This window comes from Balaenoptera ricei, chromosome 10, assembly GCF_028023285.1.
Source record: "Balaenoptera ricei isolate mBalRic1 chromosome 10, mBalRic1.hap2, whole genome shotgun sequence".
Classification (NCBI taxonomy): Eukaryota; Metazoa; Chordata; class Mammalia; order Artiodactyla; family Balaenopteridae; genus Balaenoptera; species Balaenoptera ricei.
In genome coordinates, this window is record NC_082648.1 from 72978417 (window position 1) to 73000287 (window position 21871).

General features: G+C 34.2%; 1 protein-coding gene across 4 annotated transcripts in view; it reads right to left on the reverse strand.

Moving 5' to 3' along the window:
- MGAT4C (MGAT4 family member C) overlaps positions 1 to 8723 on the reverse strand; it is a 218323-nt gene extending 209600 nt beyond the window's left edge. For all 4 annotated transcript variants that reach the window (XM_059936631.1, XM_059936630.1, XM_059936627.1 and 1 more), the window contains exon 1: positions 8551 to 8723. The gene's annotated coding sequence lies outside the window, so the exon portion shown is untranslated. The remainder of the gene's footprint in view (positions 1 to 8550) is intronic.
- Positions 8724 to 21871: the final 13148 nt, after the last annotated feature.

The window sequence follows — 21871 nt, forward strand, 5'->3', positions numbered from 1 at the left end:
ACAGCCTCTTCAATAAGTGGTGCTGGGAAAACTGCACAGCTACATGTAAAAGAATGAAATTAGAACACTCCCTAACACCTTACACAAAAGTAAACTCAAATGGATTAAAGACCTAAATGTAAGGCCAGACACTATAAAATCTTAGAGGAAAACATAGGCAAAACACTCTATGACATAAGTCACAGCAAGATCCTTTTTGACCTACCTCCTAGAGAAATGGAAATAAAAACAAAAATAAGCAAATGGGACCTAATGAAACTTAAAAGCTTTTGCACAGCAAAGGAAACCATAAACACGACAAAAAAAAACACAAACCCTCAGGATGGGAGAAAATATTTGCAAGTGAAGCAACTGACAAAGGATTAATCTCCAAAATTTACAAGCAGCTCATGCAGCTTGATATCAGAAAAGCAAACAACCCAATACAAAAATGGGCAGAAGACCTAAATAGACATTTCTCCAAAGAAGATATACAGATTGCCAACAAACACATGAAAGGATGCTCAACATCACTAATCATTAGAGAAATGCAAATCAAAAGTACAATGAGGTAACACCTCACACCGGTCAGAATGGCCATCATCAAAAAATCTACAGACTATAAATGTTGGAGAGGGTGTGGATAAAAGGGAACTCTCTTGCACTGTTGGTGGGAATGTAAATTGATACAGCCACTATGGAGAAAAGTATGGGGGTTTCTTAAAAAACTAAAAATAGAACTACCCTATGACCCAGCAATCCCACTTCTGGGCATATGCCCTGAGAAAACCATAATTCAAAAAGAATCATGTACCCCAATGTTCATTGCAGCTCTATTTACAATAGCCAGGACATGGAAGCAACCTAAGTGTCTGTCGACAGATGAATGGATAAAGAAGATATGGCACATATATACAATGGAATATTAGCCATAAAATGTAACAAAATTGAGTTATTTGTAGTGAGGTGGATGGACCTAGTGTCTGTCGTACAGAGTGAAGTAAGTCAGAAAGAGAAAAACAAATACTGTATGCTAACACATATATATGGCATCTAAAAAAATATGGTTCTGCAGAACCTAGGGGCAGGATAGGAATAAAGACACAGACATAGAGAATGGACTTGAGGACACGGGGAAGGGGAAGGGCAAGCTGAGACGAAGTGAGAGAGTAGCACTGACATATATACAATACCAAATGTAAAACAGATAGCTAGTGGGAAGCAGCCGCATAGCACAGGGAGATCAGCTCGGTGCTTTGTGTCCACCTAGAGGGGTTGTTAGGGAGGGTGGGAGGGAGATGCAAGAGGGAGGAGATATGGGGATATATGTATACGTATAGCTGATTCACATTGTTATACAGCAGAAACTAACACACCATTGTAAAGCAATTATACTCCAATACAGTTGTTTAAAAAAAAACAAAAAAGAGTAACTCGGACTGTTTCCCAAACTCTGATACTCTCCTCAATGTTGTTATGTGTGACCCTCCTCAGTAGTCTTGAGTAATTAGTCAACCTACTGGATATCACTCATACTTTAAAATAAATTAATAGAATGGGGACTCTAATAACGCTCTTTGAAACTTAATGAAGTAGATACTCCTAGCCTTTCTTTTCCTTTGATGGGTCAGACTGCTTTAAATAATTCCAAGGTAATCTTGCTTCCAGTATCTTTTAGAAAACATTCCACATTTACTCAAAACCACAGTGATCTATCTCATCACAGACTTTCTACAGTATTTAAATTTAGAAAAACTCAATTTAACCTTCTGGCCAAAGCTTATACTTATGCAGTTATGACCAGGTTGTTCCTACTGGGTTTTTACAACCAGTATTTGTTCTGATAATTAGTTGCTAATTAGCTTCTCCTCCTCCCTGCCTCCAGTCATTCCAAACACTGGTCCTTAGCTGAACACACTGTGCTTTCTCCTCCCGTTCTGTTGTTGTCCTTACTAGAGCCTCTTCTGCCTGAAATAGCCTTTGATGATCTCCGCCTGTTAAATTCTTTACTCATTTTTTAAAAGTCAGCTAAATGATAGCTTCTTTTGGAAAACGTTTCTGAATTTTCCAGGCAGAATGAGTCACTTCTTGTCTATGTTCCCTCAGCACTTCATGCATGCCTCTAATGTAACTTATCACAATATATTATAATTATTTATATTCAACTGTGTGTTGACTTCTAGACCATGAGTCCTTTGAGAGCAGTGGTAGTGGTTTGTTCATTGTTGGCATGTCATAGGTGCTCAATAATTGTGTGCCTATGCTTTAAAGAATTTGTGAAAGGGCTTCCCTGGTGGCGCAGTGGTTGAGAATCTGCCTGCCAATGCAGGGGACACGGGTTCGAGCCCTGGTCTGGGAAGATCCCACATGCCGCGGGGCAACTAGGCCCGTGAGCCACAGCTGCTGAGCCTGCGCGTCTGGAGCCTGTGCTCCGCAACAAGAAAGGCCGCGACACTGAAAGGACCACGCACCGCAGTGAAGAGTAGCCCCCACTTGCCACAACTAGAGAAAGCCCTCGCGCAGAAACGAAGACCCAACACAGCTAAAAATAAATAAATAAGTAAAAAATTTAAAAAAAATAAAAAAGAATTTGTGAAATAAATCAGAGCACTTAGAAGTAAAGAAAAAATAATACCTTAGTAAAATGACTGGATTATTCAATGTTTTACACATATATTAACACCTTGATTCTACAAGACTGTGAACTGTGGTGAAATTAATATTTTTATCCTTTTCTGTTTATACCTCTCAATGTAAGTTTAGGCACGTGGTAGACATACCACTAAAACAAAGCAAAACAAACTACATACACACAACACACACACAGATTTTAAAAATCAAAACACACTTATTTTGCCTTTCAGGGTGTGTTAGGGATTCAGAACAGCATGATATAGAAAAGGACTTTAGCCTAATTGTATCATCACTTCATCACTCATGTGAGAGAACAAGCTGTTGTGAAGTAGGAGAGTTCTGACCTCCCTATATATCAGAATAAATAAAACCTTTTATAACTACAGGTTTCAAACTCCAAACAACTCACAACAAATAATGGAATAACAAGTCAAAGGCAAATAGAGTAAAATAGAGTAAAATTTAAAAGGTAAATGTATAGGATTTTCTGTTTGTGTTATACACATATGTTTATACATATATATGTGTGTATACATACACACACACACACACACACGATATTCCATATCATGTAATTTTAAAGCTAGAAAAAGCTCTTAAAAGTTATTTAATGCATTTTTATTTAATTCATTTTTATATTAAAAATGTGAAATCTAACACATATCAGAAATCTTATATGTATCATAGTTAGTGATAAAGCTATATCTAAAAAAAAAAAAAAAAAAAAAAGCTATATCTAATACTAAAATCTCCTGAGATTAGTATCAAGTTTTAAAGGGTCATTAGTATGATTAGTTCCCAAAGTTTTTGTGTTTGTGCTATACCAGAATTTTAGTGTTTGTAAAACTGGTTTTTAATGAAACTGCTGAATTAATTAAGACACACACACACACACACACACACATACAATACTAAGCAAGTCAGTAACAATAAAAATACTAAAAGGAGGCAACACCGATTGAACACATACTATATGCCAGCTACTGTTCCCAGTGTTCATAAGAATTGCTCACAAAATTTTCTTAACAATCCTATGAAGTAGGTACTTTTATTTCCCCCAGTTTTTATATGAAGAAATCAAGGCCTGAAAGGGGCAGAGCAAGACATTGTACTCCGGTAGTCTGGTCCCAGAAACCATACTCTCACCACAGTGCATGCAAAACCAGTAAAGAAGCAAACAAAAACCGTCTTTGAAAGCGTCTGCTATTTGTTGCTCTGCTATTTGCTCACCCATTCAAGGTCTCTCATGCACTTAAAACTGAGAACAGTTGCTGGAACTGAACCTTCCTTCATGCCTCTTGATCAATCACAGCAGATTTTATCATGCTTTACTCCACATTATAAATTTCACCCAGCTCTGACTTGGCAGTACCAATATGTATACTCTGTTTTAGCAAAAATACATTTTTTTCACACTAATTCAAATGCTATGGTACACCTCTGAGGGTTACAGTGTGCCATGGCATAAAGGCAGAGGGTCACTTCTGAATGAAGATGGTGACCAAGACTGTCCTCATACTCAGTTCCTTGCTGCTAAAATCAGTATTACAAAACAAACAATCCTCTGATTTTAGTAGAACCTTACATTTAAAATACCCACTTTGATATCAGTTTATATTGTATATATCATAAACATTATCAAAATTAATTCCGGAATATTATTAAGTAAAATTAGCTAAATTCAAGGCCTAGTGTCTTGTAAAACTTTTTGGCAAAACATCCATGGCTTAGTATCTCTTGAATTTAGTTAATTCATACTCATAATTCTTACATTCCAATTTTACTCCCTCATTCTGCACATTTCAAATGCACATTAGCAAAAGGACTAAGTTCAGGGATATAATTTTATTATTATCCAATACTAACAAGAGTAAAATATTTTGTGCTAAATCAAGTTTGTGCAGGCAACTTTGAGTTGTTTTACAATTTATGTGTATGTCACTAGATAGACTCTTCAGTGGCTAATTAAATGATACCATCTAAAAATGGTTTATCTTTAACTGATAGGTTTTATGTACAGATTGATTTTCTCTGAGGAGGTTAGATTTCAGGCTTCTTTTTTTCTTTTAAATCACTGGGCATCTGTAAAAAATTCAAAGGGTAGTAAAACTTACTTTCAGTTCAACTGTCCTAGGAACTAGTATTAATATATGCTAAACTACTGAAAAATGGGTGTTAAATTTCCGATTCTCTCTACTTTGCTTTATTGAAACATAGACTACTATCATTTGGAAGATATTGTTAACTTTTATTTTAATTAAAAGAAAAACAAAATTCATCCATTTCTCACTTTTCTATTTATACTATCTAAACTCTATCTAAAGCCAAACAACTGTAAACTCAATGCATTATGACCATCAGGAACTGTATTATAGAGGATAAATATAAAGCTAGATTGCTTGAATGTACTCTACAATACAAGATAACATGGTCCAAAAATGCTTTTTTTGGAATCCATTGTAATTTAAGCATCTTATTTTTGTAAAGTTGCATTGATCACATTCAGAATAAAATATAAATTATAAAATAACTGATAGACATTTTCACAATATCCAAATGTAAAGTTTTACAAATCTGTTTTATATTAGAACATGCCTGAGAGCTTAAAGATACATAGAAACACAAGAAATGCAAATAAGTCCACCCCTTAACTCATGTTTTCTGTTTCCTAGCAAGTTCTTTGATTTATTCAGCCACACCTTGAAATACACTCTATATTTTTTGTAATTTAAGAGAAGAGAGCTTACCAGATAGAAAAAACATATAACATGCACAAGAGCAAGGATCTTTTATATTGTTCAGTTATAAATAAATCCCAAGCACCTAAAGAGTACATGACACAGAGCAGACAATAAAATAAAACTAGTAGTAGACTAGTTAGATAGCCAGATATATGGAGGGAGAGAGAGAGAGAGGAAGGGAAAGAGGGAGAGAGGGAGAGAGAGAGAGAGAGAGAGAGAGAGATAAAGATATTGATTGATCGGGGGCATTAAAAATTGAAAAACCTATTTCTGAGTCTTCTCCACTTATTGATTTACTGACTGGGTTATCTTTGGCAACAAGTTAAAACCTGTTAGTCTCTGTTTTCTTAGCAGCATAATATCAATTACCTTATCACATATCAAATGTTAAGAATGAATGATATTATGTCCATGAAAACAACTGTTAAAATTTTAAAGTACTTTTAAGCATTATGTTTATGCACATAATATATACACCTGAATATCCATGCATTCACATACTAATATAAACCTACACTAAGATGACATTGTGGTTACTATGTTATGGGTTTAACTAAAACGTTGGTCATGCAAATCCAGAATTCATACTGTTAAGGCAAACGTAGAATTCATCACACATCCAAGTACTTCAACGGAGAAAGTTGAAAACTAAATGGAATCATGCATTCAATAATTTAAAGACACCAATGAAGGTGCTTACATAAACTAAGTTCTAGGAGAAGATTAAGACATCTAAGAGGGAAAAAAAGAGTGTTATTTTGGAATAAGTAATAACATAATATGAGAAACAATTTTCAAAAAAAAACAATATGTCACCCTCAGCCTGTGGGAAATGCAAAGAACTTCAGAAGGGATAATAGGAATCTTTTTACCATTGTGTACTTTTTCCATCTCTTATTAAGACCAGTAAAACCTGTCACTTAGTAACATTAACTTTGCACACCAGTTACAAAGAATTGGATAAAATAATATGAAGAAGAAAAATGCAAAAAAAAAAAGATGATAACTTCGACAAAGGACATACGTATTAGAAAGGAGGCAAGTAACATAGCCATACATGTAGCGTCATGCATCTTTCACCTATGGTGCCCTGCACTAAGAATTCTTCCTATGGACTTTGTGGCATGGAAAATTGCTATGATCCCATTGTTGTCCTCTCTTTAAAAAAATAAAACTAAAAGCAAAAACTTTCTGTCGAGTCTACCATCCAGATATCATATCAGGTATATTCATGTTGTACAAAGTTGTTCAAAGGAAAACAAGGAGATAAACAATTTTAACACTGTTATCACTACCAAAGCAGTGCATTTGTGATTAGAGGCTATAATACCGAGAAAAGCATTTATACACAGCAGAAAATACAATTTTAGATGTTTAAAATGTTATTTGACTGAGTAAGAGTTTCTTCGTTGTTGACAGAATGATATAAACAGATTTTTGGAGAATTAATTGTTGGGAAACAAATGGCTTTCCCTTGGTCAAGATTGATCACCTGTGAAAATGACAGAGTCAATACCCTTGGGTTATTCAACTCCACTTTGAAATACTTAATGGAAAAAAATATCATTTCAAAGCCGTGAATCATTATGCTTTCAAGTTCATATATTAAAACTTTTGCATTCTCACTTTTAGATTTTTTTTGAAATTTACAGAATACACCAACATAAATCTCCCTGTAAAAAATTAACCCCAGATGCTTGTTTGTAAGCTTTTGAGGTTTGGTTGATTATATACTATCTTGGCTGAGACAAGCTCAGTTCTTTGGATTCCATTAATACACATCTGACACTTTCTATAAACTCAGTTTTGTTCAGACCTGAATTGACTGAAGGAGACAAATTGAACAACAGTAGTGTCAAGCATTGCCAAACAGGACTGGGCTGGTAGAAGACAGAGAAGCGTGACATAGCTGAGAAGCCCCTGCTGTCCCTGAGCACAACTTGAGCACCTCCAAGCCCTGATTTCTAATTATGCAAATTACTGGTTCTCACAGGCAGAAATACGCTATGTTAAAACACAGTAAAAATACATCTGAAAAGCATTAGCATATCACAGCCTGATGGCAAGCCATTATTCAAAAGTTTTATTACCTTAGAAGAGGTGGAGATGCTATTAAAATAAAATATGTTCTATTAAATAATAGCTATTTACACTTTTCTGTGTCTTCATTTCATAAATATCTGCATTCGACTTTGAGATAACGACAGTCTGCTGCTTTTTACTATGAAAATAGACAATATTTGAGGAGTTAAGAGTGTTTTTGAATTCTTCATTTGGTAGCACGTGAACATTCTCAGTCAATTAAAAGCTTTTATTGTATCTGATTTTTCATTCAATTAAATTCCCGTCAGATTTAATCATCTATGTCCACAGTAATTCAACAGCTGTAAACATATTTGTTGTGCTACAATACTGTAAGGATCCTCAGGTGTAAATATCACTACTAGTAAATGATTAAATAATTGAAAGCTTTAATTTCAGGGCTTAAATATTCTGCAGATAACATAAAACAGAATTTTGTTATGCATTCAAAAGCACTTAATACAATAAATGATTTTAACATCTCTCAATTGCAGGAAAAAAAAACACAGTGTTCTTTAAAACTATTTGCCATTATTATTTCCTTAGGTTAAAAATGATAAATATGAATACAAAATACTACAACTTCATTTCAGAAGCTAAAGCCTTTGCTTACTTGGTAAATTCTGTTTTCCCATATAGATACAACTTTGGAAAACTGTCCCAAAGAACTATCATTTAACAATTAGAAACTTTGACTCATTTTAAATTTATAGCAACACTACCTGCTTGACCATTTCTACTTCTACTCTTCGCTACTAATAGTACATGATAAAGAAGTGGAGCAGAGTGTATACGTATCCATACATATTTAAAAACACATTCAAAATAATGATCTCTAATAGAAGTTACTTTCCTTTTCCTAAAGAAAAGCTGAATTTACCTGTCATTCATTTTCTACCGCAAATTAGTTTGCCAGGTCCACGTTAGCATTCTCTTTTTAAATTCATTTTGCTAAGTCCACACTTCCTTTTAATACTGCTAAACACTGCTCTGATTAAAAGCTTACCAAATAGTAATCCTGTTCAACCCTGACACCAGTTTCTTATACTGTTTCCCCTGTTAGACATATCTACCTTTATTTGGAAAGAGAAGGTAAAACAGAAGAGGCTCTTACCAGAGACAGGGAAAACAATTCGTTCGGCTACATCCAACAGTGCTCTGTGCAGCCTCGCAGCATGAGTGATCCTTGGGCCTCACACAAAAGAGAGATAATTGGCTCTCAATGAAGAGATGTAAACATCCATCATAATGGCACTGGGGCTGAAACTGAACGCTACCTCAGCTCCTCTATGTACTCCGACTGGAAGATGATGTCACAAACATCATCTGGGTGTACTCTCATTGGCTTCTGTTACCTGGAATCATATCTTAACCCTAAACTGTCAGCTGCAAATTGAAATGCTCATCTCTGACTATAATTTTTGCTGAAAAGTGGAGTGAAAGTGATGCTGGGCTACCGGAGGATAGAAAACTGAAAATACTTTCCCCCAAATATGTTAAGACAAACTTACATAATTAATTAATTAGGATCTATGGGAATTTTATTCTCCAGATATGTTTAATACATAACAGTATTTATAAAAGGTATTCCCCAGAATGGATATTAAAGGAAAAGATTAATATAATCACAACATCTGGAATTTAAAATTTTCTAATCACTTCGCATTGATTTTTCACAACTACCCCACGAGATTAACAAAGTAGAGTTGAGAAAAATTACAGTGTAGACAACTGTACAGTGGAGCTTTTAATCAATTTGGTCACAGCAGCCACATGTATTGTAAAATCTAATAAAAATTAAAAAATGAAAATGCATTTTACTCTCTGAATGTTAAATAGTATCCCCAAAGTTTTGTGTAATAAAGCTTAAAGTATGATATATTAAAAGCATAACATCACTAAAATAATAATGTAAAATTTGGGTTTTTACAAAGAGTAATTTATAAGTCACTGGAACTGTAGACAAGCCCATTTCAGTAAGTGAAGGCTACTTTACAGTAGCCTTTATAGTGCTGTTCTCTTTGAGCACAAATGGGGAATAATTATCTATCCCCTACACTCTATCCTGACAAAAGCCCCAGACTTCTCCCCAGGCTTAAATTCAGTGGGAGAGGAGGATAATGGGCTAAAGCTGGTTGCAGCAGCTTGCTGCCAGAGGGACAAAACTACAATCACCTTGAAATATATCCAAGCTTTCCCCACCAAAAGGAGCTGTCAGCCACATAATTGTGAGATGCAAGAATTACCAGAGCCATTCAATGACCAGCTCCTTCTAAATCCAGCCCAGTCATATCCCAGGGCAAGCCCTTTGAAAGCTGTGCAGCTCAACATGCAAATAGTACCCCCACCTGGAGAGAGAGTGAGAGAAATTCTCTGCATCCACCCCCATCTTTAGGGAAAGGAAGGTCACCAACAGTGTCCTTGTGTGCCATTATGCTGGTTCACGTCCTTCTGAATAATGGATTCAGGGCAAAGTTGTTATAATCCCTCCACATTTCCAATGACAGAAAATTATTTTTATTGTATGGTACAATGAGAGTTCTAAAAGATGAAAATATATGAAAAGACATTTTCATAGGCCACACATTCAAAATTCCCCTCCAAGTCCTGACTTTCATGACCATTGGCTTGATTATTTGATTACTCTTAGTAGCAAGTTAGTATGTGATACAGGGGTAAGAGTTTTAGATTTGGGTTCAAAAGCCCCAGCCTCCAATCCTTGCTCTATCACCTACTATCTGTAAGAACTTCAGAACATTAATAACTTTCATGTATAGTATGAGAAGAACAATGCTAATTACACCAAAAAACGTTTATATAGGGATTAAATGAGGTAATATACAAAATATATTATGTAAAATAAAAACTATTACATAAATATAAGATGCAATTAGTATTATTGTTGTTATGCAAAAGATCAAATGTGTTCATTTTAAAGGCATTTGGGTAATTTAAAATGAAGAGTCAAGTCAGTGCCTTCAAAATAATTAAGGAAGAAATATGATTATCCTAAACTCTTAAAATTTCAACTAGAAAATAATGTTGCAAATTAACTTGATTTATAACACTGATTCACTCAGTGGTCTCTTTTTAAACTTGTTGCTCCTCCTGGTATTATTCAGAATTTAATCATATTAGTCAAGTTGAAGCATCTAGATTCAAGAAGACGATTTGTCAAACTGTACTTTGGGCCGACGTGAAAGACACTGTTCATTTATTTCTGCCCCAGAACGTGGGAATGTAGATAGAAATGTGTATAAAAAAAAGATTCATTGCCATGCAAAGTGACATAAAATTGAATTACAGATCAGAAAGATGAATTTGGACAATGGGAATGTCAACTGTATTTCTGGTAGACAAATGATAACACTAAGACATTGTAACTGCTAAGAAGATATGTCATGGAGAAAATAATTAGTAATGAAATAAAATATGCTCCTCCATTTTATATTTATATAAAATTTTAATGGTATAAATATTTAATGACAGAGATGAATAACTAGCAAAATTAGATTATATTGTGTTGCATGTAGAAAGCATGCTGATATATACACCATCCAGTTAATTTTTAAGATAAATGTATATTCTGGTGATTTGAGTAAACTCAGGTTATAATGTTTCTTATTTTGTTTTGCACTTGTTTGAGTGCTGCCATGCCACATAGACATAGGACACAATGAAGATTGAGAAATAGAAATACTCCTAGTGCTTTGAAAACACTTTGTATCAAATACCCACATCCTTCACACAATTCATTGATAAGTTAATGCCTTGGAAAAGGGCCTTAGTTTTGTGTTAATAAAATAATATTTTTAAGAATATAGATTTCTGTACTTACATATTACACAAGATCAAGACTAATTAATGCATCAGTAAAATTTTAAGGGAGTTCACTTATTAAATGTGAAAGCATAAATGTTTGAATTGTGCACAAAATAGAAAAATGAATGGGATATAACTTAATCCCTTGGAGAATGAATAGGAGATAAAGAAAATGTAGCAGAAATATTTTAAAATAATGTTGGCTTACAATAATGAATGAATCTTTACTCCATACATTAAGTCAATTTTAAATTTTAGTGCAATTCATTAGGACAGAATTTATACTTTAATTTCAAATAATTATATCTACTCTCAGGGAAGTTTCAGATAAATATAGAATATGATATATCATATATAGAAATCAGTGAGATTAGTATAGTATCTTACACATAAGAACAGAAAAAGTATATTTCCTTATGGTGGGCAGTAATCATCTGAAATTAATGATGAGTGGAAGTTATGAAGTTTTTAGTAATTCTCTGATAGTGCTTCTTTAGGAAGAGCAGAGGTATTAAAGGTCAGGGCCTTTCAGTGATTTATTTTCAGTATGTCCTTTTAGAAAGTCTAATGATACTTGAACATCAGTCTGCACATACATCTGGGTTAAAGCCAAAGATAAGATAGTGAATATGTAATGTGAACATTGATGATAAGACATAAAAATTCTTACTACTATCATAAAATAGTATTAGTAAAAAATACAACCTGATTACATAATGTAAAAAAAAAAAAAATCCTAAACATAAATATGTTAAAACATTAAGGGCCTGCAACAACAACAACAAAAAACCACAGAATGGTGTCATTTTTTGAATATACTGTTTATTACATACATGTAGAAAAGTAAAATACACTTTTTTCCAGAATCAAAAAAGATCTCCAATTTCATAAAAAGGGAAAATAACAAACACCACATTTTATATTGAATTTACCAACATTGTTTCATTATTTATTACATTCCTCCCAGTAAAATGGCCTGCTAACACTCGTGAGTTCCAGAGAAAAGACAATTATTTTAACATTAACAACCATGTAAAACCTTAATATAAAGGGGGAAAAAAACCCACAGGAATTAATCTAGGCATTATTTTGAGTAAATTTATATTAGTGAATGCTTTCTGATATGAAGAACATGGAAGCTATAAAAATATTTTTGATAAATCAAGTAGAAGATGTTTTATACTTCAGCCCAAGTATATCTCAATTTTATTACTATACTTACATACTAGTATATATTTCCCAGGAGTTGAAATCATTGCAGTATTTAATTGCCTGACAGTTATTTCTGTTACATCAATTTTGTGGTTAAACTAATTATTTATATTATCAAAACAAATCAGCACTAGAGGCTAATTAAACTGGAGAAACCATCCTCCAATGTTTCCCAACCTACATATTAATAAGGTTTAAGTTAATGCTAACTTTAGAAGAAATGAACATGTCCTTCAGGTGGTAATTTTATAGGCAGGCCTCAGAAATTTAAACAGGTTTTAAATTCTTGTGAATATTATTACTTACACTGAGCAGTTAGGAATATCAGAGTATAGCATTTTACTATATCTTACAGCATTAATAAAAGGCCCATTGCTGAGTTATCCACAAGATGGCAGCTGAGTTTATGTGGCCACTAACACTCTTAATACACTAGTTCATCTTGTTTTTGTTATTATTATTATTATTTAGAGAAAAATAATATATAAAGTATATAAAAAACTTACATGTGTGAATGCTTATATTAGGTAACTTTTCAGTTTAAGAGGAATAAGTGGTTAAAATTTGTTAAAACCAATTGAAAAGCAGGAATTATTTAAATCATCTTAAAATGTGTCACTTCAAAACACAGCTTTTTGCTAACACAATGTCCAAATGCTTCATCTCAAACATATCTCAGAGGTTAATCTATTTATAAAAAATCATTTTATTTTGTTTCATAGACTTCTATATTGCTTTTAAAAAATGCAAACAATGTTCACAATAACTTTTTGAATCAATGATAACTGTTGTACGGTAAGAGATATATGAGAATTAAATTTTTCCATTTACTAAATTCTAGGCGTAATTAACTCTGATAAGAATATCTATTTATTGACCTTGATTATATTCCCTTTTTATACTTAGTCATCTTCACTGTTATTTTTTTCTTTATGTCTACCTTAAATCTATTGTGTGGCAGCTTTAGCGCGTTATCTTTATTTCTGTTTCCTGAGTAGATAAATTTTTGAAAATACTTAGAATTATTAGGCTATATCACCTTCTCTTCTGAGAATAAATATCCCCAAGATGTTTAACTATGGTTATGTTTCAGTAAATTTTACTCTAGAGAAGAAGAAAATGACTAAATAAAAGTAAAGAAAGGTCTCCCTTCTTGGATGTTAAAGAAATATGAATTCTTAGAAATGAATATAAGAAGCCCATGCTGTTTCAGTGATTCAGAACACTTTTAAAATGCAAACTGAAATCATTAACTTACTATGGAAGATATCTAAAGTGAATATATACTCTAATTTATTTTTCCAGATTTCCTTTGAACATCATGATTAATCTCTGTAAGAGACCTAAAAATCGGTGGGCAAAAGGATTTGTTTTTCACCATGTTCTCTGAATAACTGTATTTTCTCTGTTTTCATACTGCTCCTCAAATAAGGGTACTTCACTTGCTTTCTTATAAATATTTTGCTTTGTTCCTGATATAAAATTTTACAACTTCACTCGTGACTTTTTTCCTTTCATCTCAAATTTCCTTGCCTTTGTCTCATGTTACCCAAATTGATCAAATCAAGGCCGTCTACCACTATCTTGACAAATATGGAACAACATTAATCTCATAGGAAATTAGTATTGAATTTAGATCTTGATGAGGAGCATTTGAATACAACCACCTTATATTTGACAAGAGAAGGCAGCTATTTATGTAGAACCCATTGTGCTCAAAACATTGCTCCACACGCATGGATGTTTATATATGAAAGATAATGGGAAACAGATTACTAATCATTGTACAGTATTTTACCATGCCATAACTTTGTGGTAGAGACTCTTCAAGTCATTCAGAGGAATCCACATTACTATAAGGGGGATTAGGATTATTGTAATAGTAGAAGATAGAAAAATATCATCATCAATAATTTGAGTGTTTAGTTTGTACTAGACACTATGGTAAACATTTTTCACTGATCATCTAATTTGTTCTTTTTGTTTTGTTTTGTTTTCTGCAACAGGTCTCCAAGAGAGGTTAATGTAAAGACTTTCAAAAGGGCTCTTAAATATACACTATAAACCAGTACCATGTTTTTTTAAATTTATTTTTTTCACATAATTATTGGAGTATAATTGCTTTACAATGGTGTGTTAGTTCCTGCTGTATAACAAAGTGAATCAGCTATACGTATACATATATCCCCATATCTCCTCCCTCTTGCATCTCCCTCCCACCCTCCCTATTCCAACCCTCTATGTGGACACAAAGCACTGAGCTGATCTCCCTGTGCTATGGGGCTGCTTCCCACTAGCTATCTATTTTACATTTGGTAGTGTATATATGTCCATGCTACTCTCTCACTTCATCCCAGCTTACCCTTCCCCCTCCCCGTGTCCTCAAGTCCATTCTCTATGTCTGCGTCTTTATTCCTTTCCTGCCCCTAGGTTCATCAGAACCTTTTTTTTTTTTAGATTACATATATATGTGTTAGCATACGGTATTTGTTTTTCTCTTTCTGACTTACTTCATTCTGTATGACAGACTCTAGGTCCATCCACCTTACTACAAACAACTCAATTTTGTTTCTTTTTAGGGTTGAGTAATATCCCATTGAATATACGTGCCACATCTTCTTTATCCATTCATCTGTCGATGGACACTTAGGTTGCTTCCATGTCCTGGCTATGGTAAAAAGAGCTGCAATGAGCATTGTGGTACATGACTCTTTTTGAATTATGGTTTTCTCAGGGTATATGCCCAGTAGTGGGATTGCTGGGTCGTATGGTAGTTCTATTTTTAGTTTTACTTTTCAATCAAAACTGCTTAATTGAATCTCAACTGGGAAATGCCAAAATATAGGGTCCTACTATGAACTGAATATTTGTGCCTCACCCCCACCCAAATCATATGTTGAAACCTAATGCCCAGTGTGATGGTATTAGGAGGTGGGGCCTTTGGGAGGTGATTAGGTTATGAGGGTAGAGCCTTATGATTGGGATTAGTGCCCTTAAAATAAGGGAGACCCCAGAGAGCTACCTAGTCCTTTCTCCCATGTGAGGTCATCTATGAACCAGGAAGCTTGCTCTCACAAGACACTGAATCTGCTGGTGTCTTCATCTTGGCCTTCCTCGTTTCCAGAACTGTGAAACATACATTTCTGTTGTTTATAAGTTGCCTAGTTTATGGTATTTTGTTATAGCAGCCCAAACAGACTAAGACAGGCCCCAACCAAACTACTTGCATGAGAATCTCTAAGTATGGGGGATGGGAAGCACGGGTGTATGTTCCTCCCTAAATGATTGTCTCTGTCGCCAGGCTTAAAAATTGTTGGCAAAATCTTTGCGTACGTGAGTCAAAGGTTTTAATATATAATATCAGATTTTATTGAAATAAGTAAAAAGTGTTCTAAAAATTTTAAGTGAAATCTGTGAAGGAAACAGGGCATAGTTTATATGTCAAACAATACTTTGGAGAATGAATAAGGAAAAATCCAGATTACTCTGCATCACTAAGGTAAAGTGATGAACATCACCTGTTTGGTAAGTTTGAGGAGGTAATTGTGATGGGGCATGATCAATGGTAGCTGAGGAAGACAAAAGGATAGGAAGTAGGGGAGTGATGGGAAGAGGAGCAGATTCAGCCTTCAGAGACTGCCCAGCAACATTGGAAGCTCGTCCTAAAGTGCCCTGATCTGCCAGGACAACACCTACAGACAGTGCTCTGCTGAGACAAGATTTCTTCTGCATACAATCTGCCACAAGTGATGCCCTCTCTTGACACAAGACAATACTGAGCTTCATCCTAAATGCCCTGTATTGATACTTCCTTTTTCAAAGATCCAGGATGCATACAAGCCCACTGACTCAGAGGATGGTACCTAAATGGTTAGTGGTTGCATGGAAGAATCTCAGTTTCTGTATTTAGGAGGGAATAGACTCTGTGAAAACAAACCCTATGACAGAAAAAATTAACTAATTTTTCTATAGCCCTCTATGATTTCATTGAATTATATTCATAAACCAAGCTTTGTGTCTGAGATATGCATTATTTTAATTATTCATGCTCAAATGTATAGCAGAACTCATATCTTCAGAATTAATCATTGTTTCATCTGTAATAAACCTGGATTATAATACATTTCTAAAGATACAAGTGAGAATAGTATCCTTTGTTATAGTCTCTATAATGAAGTGCATATATTTATCTCTCTGTGTATACAATTAGGTAAATGTAATAAAAAGTTTTAAATAATTGTTTGACAGTTAGTAGGAAGCTACTTGTAGACCCTCTAAAGAATTTTAAGGATTATTTTAAGTGTTTAATTTAGTACTGTGTATACCTATATATATATACATATATATAATATACGATCAGTTTCTTTCACTCTACATTTAAATTTATTACAATATCTACACTTTAAAATCAATTCTCTTATCTTTATTTCATAATGATCTGTAAGCAGCAGTTAGTTTTCAACTATTCATATAAATCTGACTTTATTTCAGGCTTTTTTCAGAGCCATCTTGTCTTCAGCAGTATAGCACTAAAATAACTTCCTTTGAATTTGTTATTTTTTCAAGCTTTGTTAAATAACCTCCTTTGTATTTATGTACAGTTTACTGTTTTTGCTATTAGCTACTATTAGAAAATGTATTCTCCACTACACTTTACCTGAAGTGATTCAGTAACAGTGTACTCACACAACCATGGTCAACACAATAGGAAATGCTGGAGTGTTCTTTGTAGCCAATTTTTTTTAAAGGGGTTAAATTACAGCCATTGTTTCAGGACACTATAGAGAGGCAATGTGAATTAATGACCTTTGAGCAAATCTCGGTTGATCATTGTCCGGGAACTCATTATTCAACTTAATCCATGAACTAACCAAAGGTAAATAAATGATCGCTATAAAGGCTATAGGAACCTTAAGCTTTGTCAGGATAAATGACGCATGGGTGTGACTTAAGTGTCTGTGATATAACTGGCATATTTATCGATCATCTCTATCAGTCCATCTTTGAAATTGTAGACCTGGAAAAAATATTAACTCTTTTCACATTAAATCGGGAAAAAATCACTAAGTGGACAGTGTGAAAATATAGGCAATAACAAGAAATTGTTTTTTTCTGCCAGAGGCTACCTTCTCCTGATACATTTGTTTTTGGCTGTGACTAGTAGAAGATCAAAACTGCCTATATGGCGAATTTTGGCAAAAAACTAGCAAAAAATTCCCTTGGTATCCCAGGCCCCTCTACAATGATTCTTCCGAAATGGAGACAGAGTCATTTTTTCTGCCTTATGTAGTTAATGGAATGAAAGTCCCAGAAGAACACATATTTCTATATTGAAAGGACCTATGGAGGCCCCCCCAAAAATGCATGAAAAGGACCCACATCAAAACACACAGTCATGAAATTTAAAATCATTGGGAGTAAACAGATCTTCCAAGTCTGAAGTAAGAAAAAACTAGTCACATAAAAAAATTCAGGAATCAGACCAACACCAGACTTCTCTACAATCAAACTGAGAAAGGAAACAATAGATGCTTGCTAAGTGATTTTCAACATAAATTTATACTCCTCAACATTACCGATTAAGTCTGAGGCAATAAGTCAGGACATCTTCAGATACACAAACTCATAAAAATGTCACCTTCCACACCCTTTCTCAGGAAGCTGCTGCAGGATGTGCTCTATCAGAGCAATGAGTAAAGCAAGAAAGAGAAAACTCTGAGCTCAGGAAATAGGTGATCTGAGACTTGAGAGAGGTCATGAGAAATTTCCAGTTGATGATGATGAAAAGTAATCTTAGGATGACAGCTAGATAGTAGGCCTAGACTAATCATGTACAAATTAGAAAAGAAAGACAGCAATCTCCAGGAAGGATATTTTAATAAAAAGTAACTACAATGAAAGAAAACTAAAAGAGTATTTGATTTGTTTTAATATATTGGAAAGAGGTGTATTTTTCTGTGAGACTTTAAGACCGAATTAGAGAAAAGTAAGAGAAAACTAAGGACATCAATGGGAGAAGAGGCACTTAAAAGGCAAGGAAAACTAAAAGTTATTTAAAGGAAGGGAATTTACGCCTCCTCCTCATATTCTACTAATAAATAATACAAATCTTAAGTTTTAAATGTGATATAACTATATTGGAATGGTAGGAAACATCAAAGGCAAAATTACTGCATTCAGGTTTCTAAAAATAACTGAGGGGACTTCTGGTTTCCAGTCCAGCCTGTAAGAACCTTGGAAGTAGCCACTCCATCCTAACAAGTGAAAAACCAAACAAACCGAAAAATCAACATTTCTTCTTAGATCCATCAGAGAAATGAGGTCTTAGGGCCAACTGCTGCTTCCAAAATTGGAGAGACTGCTAGGCAGATACAGAGACTCACAAATTACCAGAGCAGAAATCCACAAATGACACAACCACAGGAATCACTGCCAGGGCAGGAAAACCTGCACTGTAACTGAGGAATTGCCAGAGGCTCAGCATGGATAAGTCTGAGAGACAAAAACTACAGTAGGACTCGTCACTGATGGTGGGAGGATGACATACTTTTGTGACTTTTACTTCCTGGAGTTCTGCCAGGTTCTCACAGTGAATATCACACCAAAAAATTTTTGCTTGTATTTCTGACAAGGGGAAGGGAAAAGGAACCATTCTGAAACAAATCAGAACATTCTGTTCTTCTTAACAAGGTCAGCCTTCTGGAGAAAATAGTTACTCTAGGGCCTAGCCTGCAGTGGTTTTGTCAGAGCCTAACTGATCTGGGGGAAGGGAAATACTCAGCTCCAGCCCCCTCTAGCCATGTCATCCCACTGACAGGGGGTGGGGGTAGGGCAGGACTGAGAAACACATGAGAAGGTCACAGTCAAGAGGCACAGGTTCACTAAAAGACAGAGACTTAATCATAAGATTACAGAATGGTCCCCTTGCCCACATACCATACAGTCACATTACTAAAGGATTATTTATAGTAGTTCTTTTTACCCAGTATATTATATCTGGCTTTCAAGAAAATTACAAGGCATACTAAAAGGTAAAAATAAATAAATAAATAAAATACCCCCCCACACATACATTTTGAAGAGAAAGAGCAAGCATCAAAACCATACTCAGATATAGCAGGGATGTTGGAATTATCAGACCAGGAATTTAAAACAACTATGATTAATACACTAAGGGCTCTAAAAGATAAGTAGACAGCATGCAAGAATAGATGCCAATATTAGCAAAGAGCTGGTAATTCTAAGAAAGAACCAAAAAGAAATAAAAAACACTGTAACTGAAATAAGAAATGTTTTTGATGGACTTATTATTAGACTGGATGCGGCTGAGGAAAGAATCTCTGAACTTGAAGCTATTTCAATAGAAACCTTCAAAAGGAAAAAGCAAACAGGAAAAAAGAATGGGGGGAAAAAAAGAAGGCATAGAATATCTAACAACTGTGGGGCAACTACATAAGCATATGCATAATGGGAATGCCAGAAGGAGAAGAAAGAGAGAAAGACAGAAGAAATATCTGAAGCAATAATAACTGAGAATTTCCCCCAAATTAATGTCACATACCAAATCATAGGTCCAGGAAGCTCAGAGAACACCAAGCAAGATGAATGCCCCCCTCCCACCCTCCACAAGCCAACATCTGGGCATCATTCTCAAACTACAGAAAATCAAAAATAAAGAAAAAGTCCTATAAGAAGTTGGGGGGAAACTTACCTATAAAGGAACAAAGATAAGAATTATATCTGACTTCTCCTCAGAAACCATGCAAGCAAAAAGAGTGTAAAGTGAAATATTTAAAATGCTGAGAGGGAAACAAAACAAAACAAAACAAACAAAACAACAACTTATAATTCTATGCCCTGTGCAATTATCCCTCAAAAGTGAAGGAGAAATAAAGACATGCTCAGACAAACAAAAATTAAGGGAATTTGTTGCCAGTAGATCTTCCTTTCAAGAAATGTTAAAAGTAATTCTTTGGAGAGAAGGAAAATCATATAGGTCAGAAACTCAGATCTACATAAAGAAGGGAAAGCACTGGAGAAGGAACAAGTGAAGGTAAAATAAATACTTTTACTTGTCTTATTCTTAATTGATCTAACAGACAACAGTTCAAAATAATAATGTTTCTGATTATGTATGCTCATATAAATGTGATAGATGCACAGATAGAATATGCATACTTACGTATAAGTGAAATGAATGACAGCAATAATACAAAGGATGGGAGGAAGGTTTTAGTATTATTTCGTTATTATAAAGTACGTACATTATCTATGAAGTGGTATAATGTTATTTGAAAGTGGACTTGGATTAATTGTACATATATATTGTAAACTCAAGAGCAACGACTAAAAAGAATAAAACAGTAACTAATATGCTAAGAAAGGAGAGAAAATTGAACTATAAAATGCTCAGTTAACCACAAAAGACACAAAAAAAGTAGGAGACAAAAATAGAAACAAAGAAAAAGGACAACACAGGCAAAACAGCAACAAATAAAGTACATCAATAATCACTTTAAATGTTAATGGTCAAAATGTACCAATTAAAAGACAGAGATTGTCAGAGTAGATTGCTGTGTGGCTAATTAGGGCCTTTTTAATTGGAATGTAAAACAGGAATGACCATACCCTAATAGCATGACACCTACTAATTAAAAAAAAATTATAAAAGCTAACATTCAGTAATCCACGAAGTGCCAATTTCCTGATGGAAATATCTGACTCACAAATGATTTTTATAGCAGTGTGTGTTTCCACAGGAAATGATAAAGTAGACTTAGGTATGATCTACTTACTTTCCCTGGTTTCATCCAATAACAGAATCAAATTAGAGCAAAGAGTGTAAATCAGAGATTCTTGGGCTCAATTACTGGTTTTATACTTAATAATTATATCATCTTGGAAAGCAGCAAGTTATTTACCTTCTCTGAACAGTATTTTCTAACTTACTCTAAGATGAAGTCATAATTGTAATTTATCTCAAAAGATTTTTAAAGTTATTAAAAGGAGAAATAGGTTTTGTACATTATTTAAGCCATTACTTAGCACTTGCTAATTGCTCAAGGAAAAGATAGTTTCTTTACTCCAAATCACATTATATTTTTATATAATAAATTATCCTTGAAACAGAAAAAAAATTATAGACCTCATATGTATACACAGTTGACCCTCGAACCACTCAGGTGTTGGGGCGCAACCCTTGGCACAAATGAAAATTTGCTTATAGTTTATAATCAGCACTCCATATATGTGATTCCTCTGTATCTTTAGATTCAACTAGCCTCAGATCTAGTCTATAGTATTCATTACTGAAAAAATTCAGTGTGTAAGTGGACCCATGCAGTTCAAACCCATGTTTCTCAAGGGACAACTATACATATTTTTTCTGTTTTAATTAAAGA